The following is a 16,620-nucleotide window of genomic DNA, read 5'->3' as shown; positions in this document are numbered from 1 at the left end:
TGTGGACCAAAGGTCGATTGCCACATTGGGGCCATAATACAGCACTCACGCACCACTTTTGTGTGGGTTAGTTCCACATTGGAAAAGCAAGAAGAGGACTTGAGAGGTAGCAACTGCACCATATGCATCGCTTTCTCTTTAGCTTGGGTAGCAGATTTTTTCTTGGGACGATCTTTTTTGCCGTGTCTACTCCCTAAATAGTTAAAACATAACTTTTCCTTCTTTGCTTTCTCAAACTCTTCACTAGATAGATGGCCGTAGGCCCCTTTGGCTTCTTGGACACATCAAATGTAGCCACTTTAAATTTTTTCTTCTTATGTCCATGAGGTGTTAGTGCATTTGCATATGTATTGTCAGGCACGTGAGTGTTATGTAATGCTTTTTCATCAGGATCATCATGTATATACTGGTGCAAAGTAGAGGTATGGAGAGAGCTTTTTGAGAGAGCTTTTTTTTCTTGATTTTTACTTGCATTAGCAAAAATTAAAAAATCTCTTTGAAAAGCTCCTTCGTAGAGAGAGAGAGAGAGAGAGAGAGAGAGAGAGAGAGAGAGAGAGAGAGATAGTGATAGAGAGAGAGAAGGGAGAAAGCCTCGTGCACCACTTTTGTGTGGGTTAGTTCCACATTGGAAAAGCAAGAAGAGGACTTGAGAGGTAGCAACTGCACCATATGCATCGCTTTCTCTTTAACTTGGGTAGCAGATTTTTTCTTGGGACGATCTTTTTTGCCGTGTCTACTCCTAAATAGTTTAAAACATAACTTTTCCTTCTTTGCTTTCTCAAACTCTTCACTAGATAGATGGCCGTAGGCCCCTTTGGCTATTGGACGCATCAAATGTAGCCACTATAAATTTTTTCTTCTTATGTCCATGAGGTGTTAGTGCATTTGCATGTGTATTGTCAGGCACGTGAGTGTTATGTAATGCTTTTTCATCAGGATCATCATGTATATACTGCTGCAAAGTAGAGGTATGGAGAGAGCTTTTTGAGAGAGCTTTTTTTTCTTGATTTTTACTTGCATTAGCAAAAATAAAAAAATATCTTTGAAAAGCTCCTTCGTAGAGAGAGCTTTCTCCCTTCTCTCTCCCTCTCTCTCTCTCTCTCTCTCTCTCCTTGCCCTCCATCTCTCTATCTATATCTTTCTCTCTCTCTGTCGCTCCCTCCCCTCCATCTCTCGCTCTCTCTCTCTCTCTCTCTCTCTCTCTCTTCTCTCTCTCTCTCTCTCTCTCTCCATACCCCCTCTCTCTCATATATATATATATATATATATTAGAGAGATAAGGAGAGAGAGAGAGAGAGAGAGAATGCAGAAATCTCCCTCCTAGAGCTCTCTCCACGAGGGAGCTTTTTTTTATTTTTGCTACTGTGAGTTTTTTTTATAAAAAAACTCCCTCAAAAATCTCTCTCAATTCTCATTCTCATGTCTACACTATAGCTTCCTCAAGCATCTTGAAGTCCTAGTTTTAACATGCTTCTTAAGCTCTAGTGTCAACCCACGAATGAACCTATGCACTTGCTAAAAGGTGTCTAGACCTTCTAGCTTGCGAGTCACATCATGATAGTGCAAGATATACTCTAACAATGTCTTATGTTGATGCATAGAGCACTTGTCCCGTGTAGACCAATTTCTATCCGCTTCATTTGTGGGAAAAAATTTCCTTCTCAACACATTCTCGAAGGCTGCCCATGTCTATGGTATGATGCTTTCTCCTTGAGCAACATCCACCATTTATAGGCCTTACCCTTTAGTGTTAGACTTGTTTACAATGCCTTGATTGCATCTATTGTGCATCCAAGATCGTGAATACCATCCCATTTTCTTAGGGATATATTCGCAGTATCTTTGTTGCGCTCATTTTCCTCTTCTTGAAAAATCAATGGCTTGGTATTCTTTAACACTTCACCCACCTTTTTCTGAGAAAGAAGGTGTAGCCCATCCATATTGGAGGCCCAGCTACCACGTAGGCACCCTCCATGAGAGTGGCCAACCGTGGGGCATTAATTGTCAAAACTAGGACAGGGTTCTCAAAATCAAAAGTATGATGCATTTCAACATCCAAATCCATGGTATAATGTGTTGTACTAGCAAGAAAAGATGAATACCTTGTTTCAATAAACCGCCTAGTGAAGCTAAAGAGTAATTGTTGATGATCAGTCACACATGGAAAATGATTAGCCTTGCTAGATGGAAACTGGCAAAGAAAAATAGGTTGCCAATGCCGATGATGAATGTCGGAGTTCACTTTTTGCCCAAAAAAATTTTAGATAACTTGTTGACTTTGCTTTGGAGACAAGTACGCTTGCAGAGAGTCATCACAAAGAACTTCCTTCTCTTTGTCACGCTTCCAAGCATAAGAATCCTTCTTTATGTGACCAAACTTATCACAATAATGGCATTGAACATTGCGACGCCCACGAGACTTTGATCTACCCTTTGATGCATCTCTATTGCCCTCTTTCTTGGACTCACGTTGCGAAGAACGACCCTTATGTTGCGTATCATCTCTTTGCACATAATGAGCTTCGTCATGATACGAGCTAGTCATGGTCTTTTGACGCATCTCCTCTGACAAAAGTGCAGTAACATCATCGTATTTTAGCGTACCATTAGGAGCAGAGTTACTAACAACTGTGCAAAAGATATCCCAAGAGGGTGGCAACGAACAAAGCAAAAAGATTGCTTTCATCTCATCATCAATGGTCATGCAATGTGCACAAATTTGGACAAAAAGAGAAATACAAAGGACACTCTATCGAAATTTTTCCAAAATCTTTTGGTAGTTTTGTCACCATGTCTACTAGCAAAGACCGTGACATTTATGACATAAAGAAGTTTGATGGCACTAATTTTTAGCTTTGGAAGAACCAAATGCATGATGTGATTTTCCAAAAGAAGCAAAAGTTGCCTATTGCCTATGCGGCTAGAATTGAAGATATGCACACGACTCAGTTTCAGTGGGAGGAGCTTGATGAGCTATTCAGGTCTACAATTAGACTGCACCTTGGTGAATCGATGTACTTTTCAGTGTTAGAATGCGAGACTGCTCATGCTTTATGGCAAAAATTATGCGACACTTACAAAAAGGATATGGCTAGCAATAAGTTTTTCATGATGCGAAAACTTTTCAACCTTCGTATGAAGGAGTCAGCTAGCATTGCCAACCATATCAATGATTTTGACTATGTCAACCAAAATACGAGACAAAATGACCAAGTATGTCACTCACAAAGCATAAAAGAGGGCAATGCCTCTCAAAAGCACATTGTATAGAGACCAACTAAGGTGCATAAACTGTCAAACTGATCATAGACCGCCAACTCGGTGTCAAAAGCATGTGAGGCCTCGTAAGGGATGCTCCAGCTACCTGTATCATCGAAGGTATCTCCACATTTGAGAATATCCTAGCTAAATGAAAACCTTACACTATCGACCCTCAACAACGTAGGTTATGAATCAAAACGTATTGCCAAGTCTCAGAAATGGCTATCATCCGAACCAAGTCTCAAAAATGGTTGGGACTGCTGTACTAGCCAAAAGATGGCTCCACAAAAGCGTACAATGGCAGTATCCACAGAGACGTACAAGTCTGTCACGACGCTCAAATAGGCACCAAAAGCATGTTCGTGCAAAGAAATATCCTTGCGGGGAGTCAAACAGCTCTCTCAAAAGAGCTCAAACACTGTCAAAAGTGCCAACATATGCATGTATGCATAAAAAATTGCTCCCCCACTAGAACCAGAATATCGCAAGCACTGAAACCTGTAGCCTGTGAGTCGATGCCGATGCCATAACAGAAGGCAAGATTGAGGCCGAGAAGCACAGAGAAAGCTAACCAAGCCGCTCTATGTACCTGTACTTGTATCTGTATCTGTATCTGTACCATGCCGTTAAACTCCCACTCTATGTGTGTGTATGAGGCCACTCCAAAAGAGGCTACACACTCCCGAATGAGCCGTGGCTCTCATAGATGGAAGAGATTGCGACAATGGTACTTGTAACGGCTATGGAAGCTCTGCAACACAAACTACCAAAAGAGGGCTGAAAAATGCATCTCCTGAACCGTAGCTCGAATGAGGTTTCTGATGGCACGAATGGCTCAGAAAGGGGGGTAAAACATTAGGATACCTGTTGGAAACGCTCTCAGATGCTGAATTTGCCGATGCCAAAGTCGGAACCCTGTTGGCACTCTTGAAAGTGCATGCGCATGGAAGCGATTTCGAGAATGAAACCGCTCTGATACCAAATGAAGGAGAGGAGCCGAGAGCACAACGGAAGAGGAAGTTGAATTGCACACACACACACACACCACCATTGCCACACACACACAAGTTGGAGAGCCGACACACACTATGTGCCCCCTTTCTTTCTTCTCTATCTTATGCACTAAGGCACAATACACATTGTACTTAGTGTTAGTGGCTCACACAAGTGTATAGTTGTACACTTAGGGTTAGTAGCAGTTAGTGATCGGCGATCGACCACATGGCCATTAAACCTAACACATCTTTTGGACACCAGCTAGAAGGTTTGGGCCTTTGGGAATTATGCTCTCCTAGCCCTCTCAATGAAGGTCGGTTTCTTACCCTCCTAAATGATAAACACAAGGCTGCTACAAAACTTGGGCTAACACATGCATTAAACACAAATACCTCTAAATTTTTGGAATCTTATCGTATGGCCTACCCCTTCTCCATGAGTAGTTTCGAGACTCAAAGGTGTTTCACTAGCTATGGCTACATGCTAGGGGCTAAAGGTGTCGTTTCCTATACTAGGACAAGCTCTTCATATACCACTCAGATCTAGAATGTTTGAACACGAGCCCTTTATAAAGTGTGGTTGTGGCTTCATTATAGAAGGATATTTTTGCAAAGGTGGTAATTATGTTCTCTCGTTTGACCATGCTATGGCTCATGCTACACAAAATATCTATGTCCTTCCTTGCAAGATCCTTAAGGCTCTCCACTCTAAAATTCTTCAAGCGGGTAGCTACAAAATCCAAGAGGCCATCAATCCACCGTTGGTACAAGAAAAGATTAAAGGCATGTGTCAGCCAACACCACCTAATTGCCCTAAAAATGACTTGGAACGTTTCCTCCAAAAAATAGTGCTCCCTTCCATGGGTCCTAAAGACACCATAGTTGGTAAGAGAGGACAAGGGGACCCCAACAAAGGAAGGGGAAAAAATAGATCTTATGACTCCAGATTCCTTACCCAGCCACACTCATCCCCACAAGAATCTTGGACTTATTTGGCCTTGTAAGTTGAATCTTCCCCTAGCTACTCATTTTTTAGTAAGAATCATGTCGCTCCTCATATGACCAAGACCCCTCCATTTGTGGATAGTGAAGGAGTACGAGCGGAAGTGCGACGCGAGAGAGAGTGCGAGAAGAAGAGCACGACGATATGGTGAACTCGCTCTACTGTAATGTGTAGAGCATAGTGAGTTCTTATTAGGTTTTTACAAAAGAATATGTGTACATACGTGGCGGCCCGCCCACTTACCTGGGCGACCACATTGGGCTTTATACCCCAACAACCTCCCACTTAAAGTCCAATGTGGTACTTTAAGTGTGAGAGAAGCTACTATACAAGCTAATATACAAGAGATGTAGAGAAGTGATGTACTACCCTACACCTAACTGCTTGCGAAAATGCGCAAAGCTCTCTGAGGGAAGTCCTTTTGTAAGTAGATCAGCAGGATTTTTTGTGGTGTGAACTTTGACAAGCTGAAGTTGCTTATCCTCGAGGATTTCCCTGATGAAATGATACTTCACATCCACATGCTTTGTCTTTGAGTGATAAACTTGATTGCGAGCCAATTGTATAGCACTTTGACTATCACAATATAACACAAGCATCTCTTCTTTGATTCCCAAATCTGTTACTAGTCGATTAAGCCAAATTGATTCTTTGCATGCCTCTGATGCTGCAACATATTCAGCCTCTGTAGTAGACTGAGTAACACAGTCTTGTAATCTAGAACGCCATGATACTGCTCCACCAGCCAATGTAAAGACATTCCCTGACTTAGACCTTCGGTTGTCTAAGTCACTTGCATAATCTGAGTCTGTAAAACCCTTTACACTTAGCTCCTGACTCCCATAGCATATACGCATACTCTTTGTAGCTTTCAGGTATCTCAATATTCCTTTCACTGCCTCCCAATGTTTCTTGCCTGGGTTTGACATGTATCGACTTACTACTCCCACTGCAAATGCAATGTCTGGGCGAGTAGCAATCATTGCATACATCAAACTACCCACTGCAAACGCATATGGAATCTTATCCATTTCAGCCTGTTCTTCCTCAGACACGGGACAATCTTGTTTGCTAAGTTTCACATATGGTGGCAATGGAACACTCAGTGCCTTTCCCTTCTCCATATTGAAACGTTGCAAAACCTTGTCAATATACTCTGTTTGAGATAACCAAATCAACTTCTTTGATCTGTCTCTCTCAATGCGCATACCAAGGATATGACTTGCCTCACCCATGTCTTTCATGTCAAACGATTTTGCCATCTTTGACAAAGCTGAAATTTCTTCCAAGTGCTTGCCAGCAATCAACATGTCATCCACATACAAAATAAGGATCAGCCAACTACCATCCTTAGCCTTCTTTGTATATAGACAGTGATCGAACTCACTAAGTTTGTAGCCTTGAGAAAGCATAAACTTGTGGAATTTATGGTACCATGCCCTCGGTGATTGTTTTAAGCCATAAAGACTCTTTAACAACTGGCATACCCAATCTTCCTTGCCTTTCTCAACAAACCCTTTTGGCTGCTACATGTAAATTTCCACATCTAAATCACCATGCAAGAACGTTGTCTTGACATCCATTTGGTGCAACACCAAATCTAATATGGCAACCAATGCAAGAAAGCATCTCAATGTAGTCATCTTGACCACCGGAGAGAAGACTTCATCAAAGTCAATGCCTTGTTCTTGCTTAAAGCCCTTGGCAACAAGCCTTGCTTTGTACTTTGGCTGACTATCATGAGCGGTGATCTTATACCTGTAAACCCATTTACAAGGTAGAGCCTTTTTGCCCTGTGGTAATTTAACTAGCTTCCATGTCTTGTTTTTATGCAGAGCTGTCATCTCTAATTGCATGGCCAATTGCCAATTCTCGGAGTCCTTCATTTGCACTGCTTCCTTGTAACATGAAGGCTCATTTCAATCAGTCAACATGACATAGTTCATAGATGGAACAAACCTATCAGGAGGTCGCGTGACACGTCCAGATCTACGCACAATAGGTGGCTCATGCTCAGCCATAACCTGTGGTTCCACTCTATCCTGTCCTTGCTCCTCTTGAGCCCTGACATTTTGTCTTGCACATGCAAGTCCATCTTCTTGGAAGACAACTCTTCTAATCTCCTCAGCCCTCTCTGGTTTAGAATGATATTTGGATTCATTAAAGTGAACATCATTGCTACGGACAACCTTTCTGGATTCGGGATCCCAAAGTCTGTACCCCATCTCAACAGAATTACCATAGCCTAGAAAGATGCACTTTCTACTCTTTGGCTCAAGTTTGTTCTTAAATTCCTTTGGAACGTGAGTATATGCCTCGCAGCCAAAGACTCTGAGATGCTTGTATGAGGGAATTTTGCCTGACCATACCATCTCTGGCACTGAATCCTTCTGCAAAACCTTGCTAGGAGATCTATTTACAAGATGAACAGCCGTTGATACAGCTTCAGCCCAAAACCCATTTGGCAGCTGTGCATTAGACAACATACTTCTGACCTTCTCTTGTATGGTCCTATTCATCCTCTCAACAACACCATTTTGAGGAGGATTGTAAGGAGCAGTAAGTTCACGTTTTATACCTTTTGACTCACAAAAGTCCTGAAAGGCCTTTGAAACATACTCTCCACCATTGTCAGTGTGTAAGCATTTAAGCTTCTTGCCACTCTGATTCTCCACAAGTGTCACAAACGTTTTGAAAACACTAAACGCTTCATCCTTGTGCTTGAGAAAGTAAACCCATACTTTCCTCGAGTAATCATCTATAAATGTCATAAAGTAAGAAGCTCCCCCTAGAGATAGGTTAGGCATAGGTCCACACAAATCACTATGAACAAGTGCCAACTGTGTATCTCTTCTACTGCTTCTATGCTTATGTGGCTGCTATGTTTGCTTACCATACAGACAATGTTCACAGAATTCAAAATCATTAAATGAAAAGCCAGGCAAATAACCAGAACGAGACAAGATTTCCATTCCCTTCTTGGACATATGTCCTAACCGGCTATGCCACAAAGAAACGTTCGGCTACTCGGTTACATTGATTACATTTTTAGAGACATTTGATACATAAATCATGTAAAGTCCTCCAGACTTTACTCCATGTGCTACTGTCATAGAACCCTTGGATATCTTCCACATGTTCTGTCCAAAAGTGGTGACGTAGCCAGCATCATCAAGTAAACCTGTGCTGATCAAGCTCTTTGTTATTGCGGGAACATGTCTCACATTCTTCAGCGTGAAAGAAGAGCCATTCTAAAACTTCAATTGAGCATCTCCAACACCTAAGATCTCACATGTCTGCCCATTGCCTAGCCGAACATGATCTTTAGTGGTCACATAAGAGGTAAACCACTCCTTGTTTGGAGACACATGAAGTGATGCCCCTGAGTCTATAATCCAGTCACTCAGTGCATTTCCATCAGATGATGTAAGAAGAGCTGAGTCCATTGTATTCTTCAAGAAGTAGATGTCTCCTAACACTAGACAGTCATCTTCTGCAACAGTGTTTGTCACATTTATTTCTTGAATCTTCACTGAGGATTTGTTCTTCTCACCATGGTCTTCAGCTTTCTCTTTGCCTTTTTCTGCTTTCCATTATCTGCAGTGCCTTTTCATGTGACCCTTCTTGCCACAATGGTAGCATTCTATGTCACTCTTGCCTTTAGCACTGCGCGACTTGCTACAAGACTGATTCCTCTTTCCACCTTTGTACTTTTCTTTGGTCCTTCCCCTGACAACTAAGGCTGTTCCTTTGCCTTTGTCCATTGTCTTTCTATTGGTTTCTTCAGTAAGCAGACTTCCTTCTACACCTGCTATGTTCAAACCATCTGGAGGTGTAGAATTACTCAAAGCTGTGCGAAAAGTGTCCCAACTTTCCGGCAATGTGATCAACAGGAACATAGCTCTAACAGGTTCATCAAACTTGACACCTTGAGCTGACAACTAACTATAGATTGTGTTGAATTCATTCAGATGATTGGACATAGGTGTCCCTTCTTTCATCTTCAAGTCAACAAGCTTCTTAAGCCAGTATACCTGTGAAGCTGCACTCTGCTTCTCATAAAGATCACTCAGCTTTAACCATGCTTGATAAGCCGACATCTCGTCTGCTACATTGAAGTAAACGATTTCTGCCAAAGTCAGCATAATGGTAGAAAGTGCCAATTCATCCATTTCGCTCCATTCATCTTCGTCCATATCTTCTTGTTTTATCCCCTTGAGCTTTATAGGTTTTATCTGCTTCTTTTGTACCAACACGTGCCAAATCTGCTTCTTCCACAATGGGAAATTGGTTCCATCCAGCTTCTTGATATTGTAAAGAGCAGTGTCCTGTGATCCAGCCATAGCTACGCTTCACAGTAGTTTACTTTCCTGGGAAAATTTCGACAGAGTTTCCCCTGTAAACCGACCTCTGAACCAATATCAACCTGTCAAATGAACCAAGAAAGCTTCAGATTCTGCAGAAATTTTGGCAGAGTCTCCTTTGTAAAATGGCTCTGGTGTACTAAAAACAGACCAAAAAACAGCTCAAAAAACCATTGTCTCTCTAACACTGTAAGCTGTGGGTAAACCTGTCCTGCACCTGTACTATCTCTGACTATCCTGTCACTGTCCTGTAAGCATAGACTGTGACAATGCCTCAACGGCAGTAAAGCAAAGATGCAATCCCAACTGTCTAACTCACAGTCAATACATCCTAGCTACCTATCTAAGGGTGCTCGAGGGATCGCTCCAAGACCTGTATCACCGAAAGGATCTCAACATTCGAGAATCCCCCAGCTCAATAAAACCTCACTCGACCCTCAACAAAGGCTGCAGTAAATCTGGCAGTACATAGACTTCCCACAAAGTCATACATCCACAAATTTCCCACTGTATGCTGTAACCGCTGCGGCGGTTGTTTGCTGCGTGACTCACAGCCAGCAAACCCTCAACAGACATACATCATCTCTGACAATACATCCCATGTGGAAGTACCTGCAATGTCAGGATGAAATCTGGAATATCAAGCAGCAAACACAAGCTACCTGATGAACTAGTGGATGTCGATGCGCCCGTGTCGTTTGTGACACGTCTCCAAGAACTGTGAGCCGTCCTTCGATGTATAGACAGCCACAAATCAACACTCTGGGAGTGTCGATATCCTCAGCACCTACAGCCGTAGGCCGAAAACCCCAAATTTGCAGAGTCGGATATGCACCCGCTGAGGCCACGTAGTCGAAAATGGTCTGCGCAGAACTTTGTCGAAGCCGAACGGTGACCGAGATGACCTCAGAATGAAATTCTGAGCACACCAAGCCCTACGGTTCTCCCCACAGGATTTGGGGCCGTGTCTTTGCCTGTCAAATTTCACTCCAATCTAAGCTGGTGACTCTAGCCTCCTGCAGTGCTGCCCCGAGCCTCGATCTGAGCGCTGATACCAGTTGAAGGAGTACGAGCGGAAGTGCGACGCGAGAGAGAGTGCGAGAAGAAGAGCACGATGATATGGTGAACTCGCTCTACTGTAATGTGTAGAGCATAGTGAGTTCTTATTAGGTTTTTACAAAAGAATATGTGTACATACCTGGCGGCCCACCCACTTACCTGGGCGACCACATTGGGCTTTATACCCCAACAGATAGCTACCCCCCTCCCCCACACACTAGGTTTTTATATAATCCTACTTGCCAGAGTAGTGCTAAAAACATCTTGTACAACTAGTGTATGTAGGAATCTTGTGTGAAGGATAAAGCTAGTAATCTCGAGCTCAAAGCCAAGGCTCACCATCTTGGAGCCATCTTCTATCCTGTTAGGTACCATAATCATCTCATGGATATTTCTATAGATGCTTTCTTAGTATGTCCTTTTTTGAGATTGGGATATCCACCTCCCCTTTTTGGTTTGAATGCATCTTCAATCTAGAGCTTTAATGAACCCATGAAGCTACATGTATGTAATGCAAAGGTGACCTTTACTGCCTCTAACACTTGTACTTACACGTCATGTTTTGTCCCAAGGAACATGCTCTCTTTTTTTACCTTGACGTGTTTAAAAATCATATGCCTAAACAACCCTTGAGAAGGGTCTAAATCATATCATGCCCAAACCTTTTTGTCTACACAATGCCAATATAAAGCTATGCCATATGTTACAAACTTTGATTGCTGATAAAATTTGTTTGTCTTGATACTATCCCAAGCAATATTTTTTTTAATATTGTACTCGAAATTACTAGAAAAAAACACATAAAAGGTGTACCACAACTTGAAAGGGATTTCCTGGTCCTAAAGGACATGTATCATGTCTTCGATGTTGACAAGGCTGCCAACAACCATGTCTTCATATGTAAAGCTTTGGTACTTCAAGAAGCATAAAGAGGGTGTTGATGGAAATGATTTTAAAATCACACGCAACCCTCACATCAAAGACACTCTGAACACAACCTTAACTGATTTGGTTGTGGTAACTACCTACCTTTGCCATACCTCATGACAACCTATAAAGCTAAAAAAATTCCTTCAGATGGATTACCAGTGGAGTAGACATTGCTTTTCACAAGCTTCCCTCTTCATGGCTTGCATATTAAAGACATGCATTCCTTTGCTTAATCATAGAGCATATAGGCTTAGCCAAAAAGCACTTGTATGCCACCACTTAAAGATCTAGGAGTGGTGGATAGTAGACCCTGTCTTTAAAGATCTTAACATGGTGGACAATAGACTCTATCCATGAGGTGCTCCTAAACCTCCCTAAACATGCTAATTCACTCTACTAGGAATCTACTCTACGGATATTAAGAAATGCTATGAGAACATTCGAGGAACATTCCTCATGCACGAGAACAAGGGCAAAGCTTTCAAATACACTCTCAACTTTTCCCTTGTTGGATTCATGCTCAAGAATGGTTTAATGCAATGTTTTCTTCCTGCTTCTGTCATATTGCTTGTAAAATGTAATACTTTTTTGGTATAGGGCATCTCATCTTTGCCTCTACACACACACACACACACACACACACACACACACACACACACACACACACACACATCTCTACACACACGAGACACAAACGCGCGCGCGCGTGGGCGTGGACACCCTCCCATAGCCGTGGGATTGACGACGGGCAAGTAGGGCATGGAATTCAAAATCATCGTGCACTATGAGATGTTGGCTGAGTTTTCTTTTCCTTTTTTGTGAAAGAGCATAGGGAGATAGACATGTCAATAACCACCGAGCCATACCTATATATAGGCCCTTGGCCCTCCTTTATATAGCCCCTGTACCGCATGTGTATCTATCGGCCCTTGGCCAGGGCCATGCCCTCCTATAGTCCTACCCTTGGCATGACATTACTCCCCCCTTGGAGAAGCATTTTCGTCTGCGAAAACAAAAGTGGCAGGATCTTCATAAGAACACTAATGTTTTCCAAAGTGGTATCCGTCATGGATCCAGCTGTTTGTTTGATCAAAACACGATACAGTAGGAGGTTCAATGAAATCAAGAATAACATCGTGATTTTGCACATTGTTGTCCTTTTGGAACCATCTAGTGTGTAGACTCCATTTAGAATGCACATGAGCATGCTTAAACGAGTTATCACAACAAAGATGTACCTGAAAGAGTACCGTTTTTCACTTTCCATGAAAGTAATTTGCTGACATAACTCATGAGCCAAGTATAAGTCCTTGACTTGTTCTCAAAATCATCAGTAAACAACCCCACTATGACTAGTGTTAAAGGTTGAGAACCCGATTTAAACATGAAGAGACTAAACCTAATCGCAAACATGCTTTATCTGATGGTAAGAAAACTCCAAGTAGAGCACTTTTCATATACTTTAGCACAAGATTACACTTTGTAATTTGCCTATCCCCTTGGATAACTGACAGTACTGAGGTGTGCTTTCCCCACAATTTACAGACAGTCTTCCCAGATAACTGGGAATCAACAACGTCCAGACTAACCATCGTGGTTAACTTGAAAAATCCACAAGCACCCAAACCGAGCCATGACCTCTGTTGGGGATTGGTAGACCCAAAAGTAATCTCATAGAGATACTGCACATAGAGTGCAAAATGCTTCATAAGCAACAACTTGATGAATACGCATGCCGTTCCAAATCAACTTTTGCTAAACACTAGGGCCCATAACACCTAATGTGCATGCATTTAGCAAAAAACAGATCCGAACCTGGATATCCATGATCCTCCTTGCCAATACTTATGGCGAATGTGCTATGCCTAGCACCTAGTAAAGAGGAGTGTAAATAGTTCTGAAAAGAAATTAAATACTTTCAGTTGCAAGCATTTTCAAGCCTTGCTAAAATGTTTGAACCATAATAGAAGGTGAAACATTAATCACTTCCAGGGACAAACAATGAAACTTTTTCATTGACAGCTCAGAGCCTTGCTATATGTATAAACAACCATCTATAATGCTGTTTAGGAGTACTTGTACCTGAACAAGTCATTCTAAGTATCCGACAAATTTTTGCCACTGAAATTGCTCCTGATACGTCATGGTGAAAATGGTCTAAAAAACAAATGTGACCAACACCTAGGGACTTTGTCGTGACACATATTTGATATAGTGGGCGCCAGTGTCAATCCTAGAGACTCATATTAGCCACATGTGGAATATGTCTCAACTAAGGATGGCTGAAAAAAAGAACATTATAAGTACAAAATGTACTTGTGTGTGGAGGTAACTGCAAGTTCACTCTACGAGTGAGAGGGACCCTCATTAACCTTGCTCCACACTGGCTAAACCGAACTCCGTGAGTCCCTAGACCATGATGTATCCCATGTGACAAGATGTGCCAAATAAACCCTACAAGTGGGTCTATAACAACATAATATACATTGGACACTACGGCCCAAAATACTTCCTCCAACATGCCCTTGGCATGGCCATGGGGGTTGAACTAAAATTTCAGTTACTCGTATTCAAATGCATAGGAGCACGTCTCCCACCTGCGAAAAAAAAAAAGCAACATTGCACTGGAAACCCTTGGTGTTGCCTTCGCAATCAAAACCCGTTGGGTAGAATCTGCGTAGTCAACCCTTTGGTAAGACCCGTTGTAGAAACTTCTCAACTAGCAGGTAACGGTAACCAACATAGTTAACCGTGTATGGAATGATGAAAATCAACTTGAAAAGTTGATTTTTTCCGCTACCGCATGGTAGATTGCGGAACTCTTTCCTTGAAAGTATAATGGGAATAGATTAAGCTGTGATTCTCAATGCCTATGGGGTGATTTAGTAAGCACCCGCGGGGTCTTACCCCAAAACAATGCGTCCATAGCCACTCGTAGTGCTATAGAGAGAGCAGAAGACCCACACAAGTGTAAAGCGTAGCTCTTATGGATAGCCATGCTGTCGCAACAGTTTGTTGCATCTAAAATTTGTGGTAGAGATCAACTGAGTTGAGTTTATGGTTATCAAAATCTCAACTCGAGTGTTGTACTGAAAACATGTCACGCAAAAATGACATCCTAAACATCCGTAATGGCAAGACTCTTGCTTGTCCATTAACGTCGTTGTGTAATCCACTGGGTAGATCTGTTCGATCTTAAGAACAATCACCCAAGGAATGCCAACATTTGGGTCGTACCCGAGATCAGACAATGACTCTTAGCCAGCCTGTGTGTGGCTCATAGCCCTTATGGAAATTAGTGTTCAATCGTTAAACCGATGAAGACTAATGGCATCTTGGCCAAGTTCTAGCTGAGCATTAGAGCACCTTGGCTCAAATTGACTCACCAGCAAAACATGTATCAAAGAGCTTCTTATTCTTCGAAAGAGAGAGAGGAAGAAGGAGAGAGAAGAAGAGCATGCTGGGCTGAGGAACTTTCCGTAAATTTATAGAGTGTGGGCCCAATCTGTGTGCTCTTACACATCTTATGCCTGACTTTCAGCTTATCCTATAAGCATGCAACAATCTGCATGTAGAATGCTCTCATCGAGAGAGGTAACAGAAAACACAAGCCACAACTTGACCCACTTACCATGTATGGGGTCGTGACTTGTAGAAAAAATGACTTAAGAAATGGCACTTTGCTTGTGAAAGAAGTACTAGATGTAGGTTTCTTTTTAATTTTGGTTTGTGTTGACAACAACCCAAAAATCATGTTAAACAATCCCGAACCTATCTTGTCCTTGACAGAGTTGCGAGTGGGATAGCGGAAGCGTATTTCATGAGGCGGTGGAATTCATGCCACCTGATTAGCATGCCTTGAATGCAGGAATTGCATGCCCTTGGCGATTATGACGGCCGCAAACATGAGAGCTGAAACCATAAGTGCCTTGCATAGTTTAAACCGGTAGGGATTCTCTGAGCTGAGATTCCCTATTTTTCTAGTTTCCCAAACTTGTGTGCCAATGCCCTTGATGCCAACTCATTGGGCAGTACCTTGGCACAAGGAAGAAGCCTTGCTTCATATAAAATTGTCAAAGCACCTTGCTTTGCACAAAAGCAATAGTTTCCAATCAAAGATGTAAACATGGAAAAATAAGAAGATTGTAAAATTGGCTAACCTGGTCGTTGCTGTAACCAGTTGGCTCGATATTCCATGGAAGAAAACTAGCTTAAAAATGGCGTATAGCCATATCTGCTCCACGAGTGGGGAATGTCGTATGTATAGATACGTCCCTCGTATCATATACGCCCGTCTGTCACGTAATGAAATAACCTGCTGGCCTATTGTCAAGTCCGTCCCAAGTTTGTATGCTCATAGCATAGGCCGAACATGGAAGTCTTGTCTTTGCATGATACTTTTCAGTAGACCCACTTTGGATGCTACCATGCCTTAGAGCTACAGATACTCTTGCTCATAGACAACTGTCATAGTAAAAGAAAGTCGACCTTGTCGAGCAATCACAAATAATCGATCTTGTTGAATTGTACAATGTATTGAAAAGAAAAAATTAAAAATAAAATAAAATTTCTTGCAAAGTATGTACCTCGTACTTGTTGGGCTTGATTACGGAGACGAAGCCTTGCTCCAGTGATGTCGAGAAAACAAGCCCTAACAATTTGCGTGACGGCTTCTTGAAATGGTCGTTAATGGTTGGTCCCGTCGAGCATCTGCTGCGTCCTTCATCAAGATTAGCAACAGACCGTGCTGATCTGCATGAGATTCTCCAGCACTACCACGCCCTAACCTTTGCCAGGCATGGATAGAAGCCTTGCTGTGAAACGAGATCATTTCTTACTCAAGCCTTGCTTGATTTTGGTCATCAAACCAGTCATTGGTCTTCGGACAACCAAAGTTTGCTAAACACAACCCTCGGCATGATCCAACCGTGCGGGGTTTTCATGCCTTGGATAAGCCATGCGTGCAAGCAAATTTGATAACAACACGGTTCGCACAAGCCTTTCTCGT

This window comes from Adiantum capillus-veneris, chromosome 22, assembly GCF_014529385.1.
Source record: "Adiantum capillus-veneris isolate H3 chromosome 22, ASM1452938v2, whole genome shotgun sequence".
Taxonomy (NCBI): domain Eukaryota; kingdom Viridiplantae; phylum Streptophyta; class Polypodiopsida; order Polypodiales; family Pteridaceae; genus Adiantum; species Adiantum capillus-veneris.
The sequence above is the reverse complement of the archived record's forward strand: the minus strand, read 5'-3'. Positions refer to the sequence as shown.